The sequence below is a fragment of the Aethalodelphis obliquidens genome, unplaced genomic scaffold (genome assembly GCF_003676395.1).
Source record: "Aethalodelphis obliquidens isolate GAN/ISIS:26980383/991018 unplaced genomic scaffold, ASM367639v1 scaffold3, whole genome shotgun sequence".
Lineage (NCBI taxonomy): Eukaryota > Metazoa > Chordata > Mammalia > Artiodactyla > Delphinidae > Aethalodelphis > Aethalodelphis obliquidens.
In genome coordinates this window covers 62,985,051-62,992,168 of record NW_020837947.1, presented here as the reverse complement: position 1 = coordinate 62,992,168, position 7,118 = coordinate 62,985,051, and positions in this window count along the sequence as shown.

Here is a 7,118-nt window from a genome sequence, read left to right as displayed (position 1 = left end):
TTTCATTGTCATTTGTCCCAAGATATTTTTTAAATTTGCTCTTTGATTTCATTGTTGACCCATTGGTTTTTTTAGTAGCATGTCATTTAGTCTCCATGTAATCGTTTTCTTGTTTCTTTTTCTGTGGTTGATTTCTAGTTTCATGCTGTTGTGGTCAGAAAAGATGCTTGAAATAATCTCTTTACTCTTAACTTTGTTGAAGCTTGTTTTGTGCCCTAGTATGTGGTCAGTCCTAGAGAATGTTCCATGTGTGCTTGAACAGAAGGTGTATTCTGGGTGTTTTTTGGTTGTAATGTTCTGAAAATATCAATTAAGTCTAACTGTTCTATTATATCATTTAGGATCTCTGTTGCCTTATTGATTTTCTGTCTAGAAGATCTGTCCATTGGTGTGAGTGGGGTGTTAAAGTCTCCTACTATTATTGTATTCCCATCAACTTCTCCCTTTATGTCTGTCAGTATTTGTTTTATGTATTTAGGTGCTCCTATATTGGGTACATATTTGTTGATGAGTGTAATATCTTCTTGTATTGATTCTTTTATCATTACATAGTGTCCTTTATCTTTCTTTATAGCCTTTGTTTTAAAGTCTATTTTTTCTGATATAAGTATTGCCATCTGCTTTCTTGTCATTTCTGTTTGCATGAAATATCTTTTTCCATCCTCTCACTTTCAGTCTAAGTGTGTCCTTTGCCCTAAAGTGGGTCTCTTGTAGGCAGCATAGTGTAGGCTTTTTTTTTTTAATCCAATCTGCCACTTTGTCTTTTAATTGGAGCATTTAGTCTATTGACATTTAAGGTAATTATTGATAGATATGTCTTTATTGCCATTTTAAATCTTGTTTTCCCATTGATTTTGTATTCTTCTTTGTTTCTTTTTCTTTTTCCTTTTGAGGTTTGATGATTTTCTTTTGCAGTATGCTTGTATTCTTTTCTTTTTGGTTTTGGTGACTCTATTGTAAGCTTTTGATTTGTGATTACCTGTTTTTCAAGTATGTTAACCCCTTTGTATATCTACTTACTTTACACTGATAGTCATGTAGGCTCAAACGCATTCTGAAAAACAAAAAATCTACGTTTTCTTACTCTTCTCCCCACATTTTATGATTTTGATTTCCTCTTTTACATCTTCATGTTTATCCTTTTGCTGTTCATTGTGGTTATCATTTCTTTCACAGAATTTTTTTTTTTTAATCTGTGTACTGGCTTATTTAAGTGATTTACTTTCCAGTTGTGATTTTGTCTTTCTTACAGATTCTTGCTACTTTTCTATTTGGAGAAGACCTTTCAATATTTCCTTTAGGATAGGTTTAGTGTTGCTGTACTCTTTTAGTTTTTGCTTGTCTGTGAAATTCTTTCTCTCTTTTTCTATTCTAAGTGATAATCTTGCTGGGTAGAGTATCCTAGCTTGCAGATTTTTCCCTTTCAGGACTTGGAATATATTTTGCCACTCCCTTCTTGCCTGCAAAGTTTCTGTAGAGAAATCACCTAATAGCCTTATGGGAGTTCCCTTGTAATTAACTATTTGTTTTTCTCTTACTGCCTTTAGAATCCTCTCTTTATCTTTAAAGAAGATAACCATTTTGATGAAGGATTTGAAACTATGCCATATGATAAAAAGGTAAAAGTCCCAGAGAGATTTATCTTTGAGAGGAGATTATAAGAGACATTAAAACACGCCTCTATTTGTATAGTGTTTTACTGTTTCTATGCTTTATTTCATTGACATTTGGGAATAGCATAGAGTAATTGTTGTTATCCTCTCCTAGAGATGAGGAAACTGATGTTCACTGGTCTGTGTCACTTGTTCAAGGTCATAGAACCAATAAAAAAATGAAGGCAGGATTAGAATGTAAATCTTTCCAGCCTTGAACTTGCTGCTTGGTCACTGTATTATGTTATTTTCTGAGACTACCATAACAAATACCACAAACTACATGGCTTAAACAGTAGAAATGCATTCACTCCCAAGTCTGGAGGCCAGCAGTCCAAAATCAGGGGTCCACACTCCTTCAGAAGGCTCTAAGGGAGAATCAAGCCTTCCTTGCCTCTTCCAGCTTCTAGTAGCTTCATATATTCTTTGACTCATGGCCAAATAACTCTCAGCTCTGCCTCTGTCTTTGCATGGCCACATACTGTTCTCTCTTTATGTGGCTCTTCTGTGTGTTTCTGATAAGGACACTTGTCATGGAATTTAGGTCCCACTTGGACAATCCATATAATTTTGTCTTGATCCTTAATTATGCCTGCAAAGACCATTTTTCAAATCAGGTCATATGCAAAGGTTTCCAGGGTTAGGAAGTGGACAGATCTTTTGGGGGACCAACTAGTGTCATTTACACAAGACGTAAGATGTTCATTGAGCATTTAAAGGATAATGTATGCAGGATGGGCCACTAAGTAGAAGGTAGACAGAATCAATGTACAGTTTTATTATTTTCTTTATTAGTTCAGCAAATACTTGTTTTTGTATTGTAATCTACAAATCTACAGTATGCCAAGAACTCTGGTTGTACAGGAAAGATTGTGGTAAGGAAAAAAACCCACAAAACAGTGTCCACCAGTTCATACATGAACGTTTTCAAGTTTCCTTACATGATCTCTAGCTTTGCATTTCAACACAGTTGTATAACATGGTAACTATTATGGCTTCTATTCACCAAAATAGAGCTAACTTATGAACATTTCAGTTTGAATTATAGAATTTAATGTTGATTGTGACCTTAGAAGGCATTTTTTTCCTCCACCTGTTTAAGAATTTGTTCTATGGTATTATTCAACCATGAGAAACAAGGACCCCCTGCCATTTGTGACAACGGGTAGACCTTGAGCATATTATGCTAAGTGAGATAAGTCAGACACAGAAGAAAAAGTACTATATAATATCACTTATATGTGGAATATAAAAACGCCAAACTCATAAAAACATAAAGTAACATAGTGGTTACCAGGGGATTGGGGGTGGGGAATAGGATAGATGTTGTTTAAGTGTACAAACTTGCAATGAGTAATAAATATGCCCTAGAGATCTAGTGCACAATATAGAGGATATAGAAACAATACTGTATTATAATCATCAAATTGCTAAGAAACTAGAACTTAATGATTTCAACCACTAAAAAGAAAGGATCATTATGTAATGTGACAGAGGTGCTAATTATTTCTGCAGTGGTAACCATATTACAGTATATTAATGTATCAAATTAACACGTTGTACATCTTATATTTGCACAATGTTATATGTCAAACAAGTTTCAGTTTAAAAAATTTGTTCCATGGTATTTTTGACAAGTAAGAGGGAACTGAGAGTTGGGTAAAAATGAGGAAGTTAGACTACATATTTGTAAGATCTCTTTTTAATCCTTAAATTTATTTGCTTAATCATTAGTAAAATTTATTATAATGAGCTTCTTCACAGCCCAAATCACAATTTTAATTTATTAATGATACATTTAATATCTATTTTTATTACTAATCTAGAGGAAGGAAGGAAGATGGGAAAGAAGGAAGGGAGGGAAGGAGGGAGGAAAGGAAAGATATCTGAAGCAAATATACCAAACTGAAAACTGTTAAATCTAGGTGTTGAATTCTTGGACTTATTTTAGTAGTTTTTCATATCATTAAAATATTTTATCATAAATTTAACAGTAAAATTAGAATATATACTCTTTGGGGTTAAATCATTTTTACTAAAATACTGTATAGTATGTTATTACATAGAAGGCCAAAACAGTACTAGAAATTATCTTTAAAATGACTCTAATTCCATAAATAAATTTATCTTTATTATTTTTTAGAGATATACCTTCCTTTCAATTATTCTTAGTAAATGTGATTACTTTTGTGTTTTGCCTGCTGCCTAACAGGGAAAGTCTTTGAGTCTAAACATTTTATTTATTACTGTGTTTTGAAGAAGGAAAGATTCAGAAAGGGAGAGGACAGATTTGCTGGTTTATACTTTTCATTAATCTGGTAAATAATACTATTCATTCACCTAATGGGAGGGTCTTAGGATTTGGTTGAACCAGAGGCTAATGGATATCATGTGACAGTTGTAAGCAGTAGTATTTCTGAAATGAAATAAATTTTGAAAAGATCAAACATACTCATATTCAAATGTAAGTATTTAATTTTGTTCCAAAGTCTATATAGTTGACATTGGTGATGGTCTTCTATGTATGATAATACAGCACATTCCTCTTACTATGATATTCTTTACTGTGGGTATGTGGCTGAGGTTACATTGTGAGATTTGATGGTGCTACTAATAATTCTTGCTTCATTTCCTCTCACTCCATTACTCTAATTTGGTTTCTTTCCATACGTGAATTATGTTCTGGGTCTATATACATCTACATTTAGGATACCGTTTTGTTTAGGAATGTTGTAAAGTGATGCCAAGTAGTTTGGAGGCAACATGATACCAAATTTAAAATTTGAATTTTATAAAATCTGGTTCCCCAAAACAGTTACCTAAAAGTAGTTCGGCTTTTGTTATAATTGTCCCTGTCAATGGAACAGAGCACCCTTCTTTAGCAGAGAGTTATCATATGTTCTGTTTAGGTTAACTTGCATATTTTCTGCCAGAGCTCTACATGCTGCCCTGTTAAGAGGCAGTAAGGAAGGGAAGGGGTGGCGCTACAAAAGAAGGGGGCTCTTTCTCTTGGCGTGGTGTTTATTTTAAAACTAATCCAGAACTGCATGGATCGTTCTGATATTTTTACTTGGAATCTGAAGTTTTAAACTTACTGTGCTCCTCTAAACCATTAGCAGATTAAAACCTGTGGTCTGTTTATTTTTTTAAGTTTTATGTGGGTGGTATATAAACTTAATATCAAATTTGTTGCAATTTTTTAAAAAACATGATCCCCATTTTTCTTGTTAATTTTATGTAATGAATTCATTCATAAGTCTATATTTGATTGTTGAAATAACAAATACTACTGGTAAAGCAGTTTTAAAATGATTTAACACATACGTTAATACATTGTTAGTATGTTTCACTTTCATTCTGCATTACTTTCTTTATGTTTGTGAGAAAATCCAAAAGAAGCTTGTTGGCATTGAAGGGCAAAATGTCTAATTGGCATGCACAGTGAAAGTTTTCCTAGCTTTTCCCCTTCCTTTTATTTTTTTCTCCTTGAGTCTTTCATTTTTGATAAAATGTTATTAAACCTTTTGTTTAGGATCTCTTACCTGAAAGCAGACTTGTAGAAATCCTTTTAAATATAGATAGATGGATGGATAGGTAGATACAGATACATATCATATATACATATTTTTGCAGTTGATTTACTTGCCCAATAAATATGGTTGATGAAAGAGTTCCTGGCAATCCATAAAAGAACAGGCCAGGGGGTTCCTCATTAATCTTCTAATAGTTTCTGCTGTCGTCTCTCTCTAAAGTTCCTTGCCTTGTAAAGTATTTGTGGTAGAGCAACAGCACTTTGGCTTTCTACTAAGCAATACCTTCCAGCCAGATCTCAACAAAAGCCAAGTCTCCCTCTCAAATAGTTTCAGCCTCAGCTGTATTATTGGCTGGGGTTCTGAGCCATGAAAGGGAGATGCTATTTGTTTAACAGTGCTTCACAATACAAACAAGCTGAGAAAATACAACTCCTCTGGTCTTCTTTTGTGTCTCCTAATAGTAATATAGTTTTACTCTTAGTGACTGCAAAATTACTTTGCAAACAGATGTTCGGCTTTACTTTGTTAAGTTTGTAAGCATTTCTTTAAATACTGTACCTTAATAACATAACTGTGTTTAGAGTTATCAGATATAGAGAATCTCTCATTGGTTACATTAAAAATAACATGTCAACAGTCTGTAAAATGAGTTCCACATTAAGCCACAGACGTGAGTGGCTGTAAATTAAAATTTAATAAGCAAGGTAATTTCTTACCAGCTTTTAGTGTTTTCTTTTTATACTATTAGCCAATAAACATCTTCAATTCCAAGATTAGGTTTGTAGGGTAATCTTCCTTGAAAAGGGATGGCATATCTAAGTAGCACCAAAAAGTTTTTCTTGAAACCTGATAGGAATTGTGCTATGCAAAACTTTATTTATAATATTCTAAGCCTATTAAAGAAATGAGTATTTTATAAAAGAGAAAATAATGGGACTAATCTAGCACAGTGCCTCAGTTACTTTATATGGTTTGTATATACTTTGGAAAACTACCGATGATTATTTGTAATATTATCCATTTAGAAAGAAGATCAACTTGAAGCATATTACCATTCTTTTAATTAAAAAAAAAATCCTTTCATTTGAGCAAAACCACCACCTAAAACTAATGGTAATATAAGAAGGAAGATTTACATATATGAATGTATGCCTTCACAAAATTTCATTTTTTTTTTTTTGATTTAGAATTCAAGTACCCAGAAGAGAAAAATGTATAGGGCAACAACCATCTTGAAAAAAGGAAGATATAAAATTTAAGCATAACAACCAACTATAAAGTATTAAATAATATCAATTAGTGCTCAGAAAAAATAACCAAAGACATTAAAAATCTAATGCAAGTCAAAATGGTCGATGCTTGGTTTTAAGACTCGTGTAGCACACACTGATTTGTCTTCTCAAAGTGTGATCTCCCAACTGGCAGCATCAGCATCACCTGGGAATGTGTTAGAGATGCAAATTCTTCAGCCCCATCCTAGGCCTATTGAATCCAAAACTTGGGGACAGGGTCCCCAATAAAATGAATTTTACGAACCTCCAGTTGATTCTGATAGACACTAATGTTTGAGAACCACTGCTTCATGCAGCATGCAAAATTGGCAAAAACTAATTCAGAGCCGAAATCAATGCAGTCTTCCTAACTTGTAAATCCAGAGGAAGTACAAGCCAAACTTTGGTCACTTGATAAGATGAAGATAGGAATCTCTTGCTTCATTATTCCTCTCATAATTTTCAAGCAAGCATGATCTTTGGGAAGTCATATGAAGAAAAGATTTACTGATCAAAGACAAGGTGTTATTTTGAAAATCTCTCTAAGAGGATGTGTGACTCCAGAACACCAAAGTATACTCCAAGCAGATCACTGTAGTAGCGTTTGTGGGGAATTTCCTTATAGAATCAGATCTGGATCACTGTTGTTTCATATATATTGT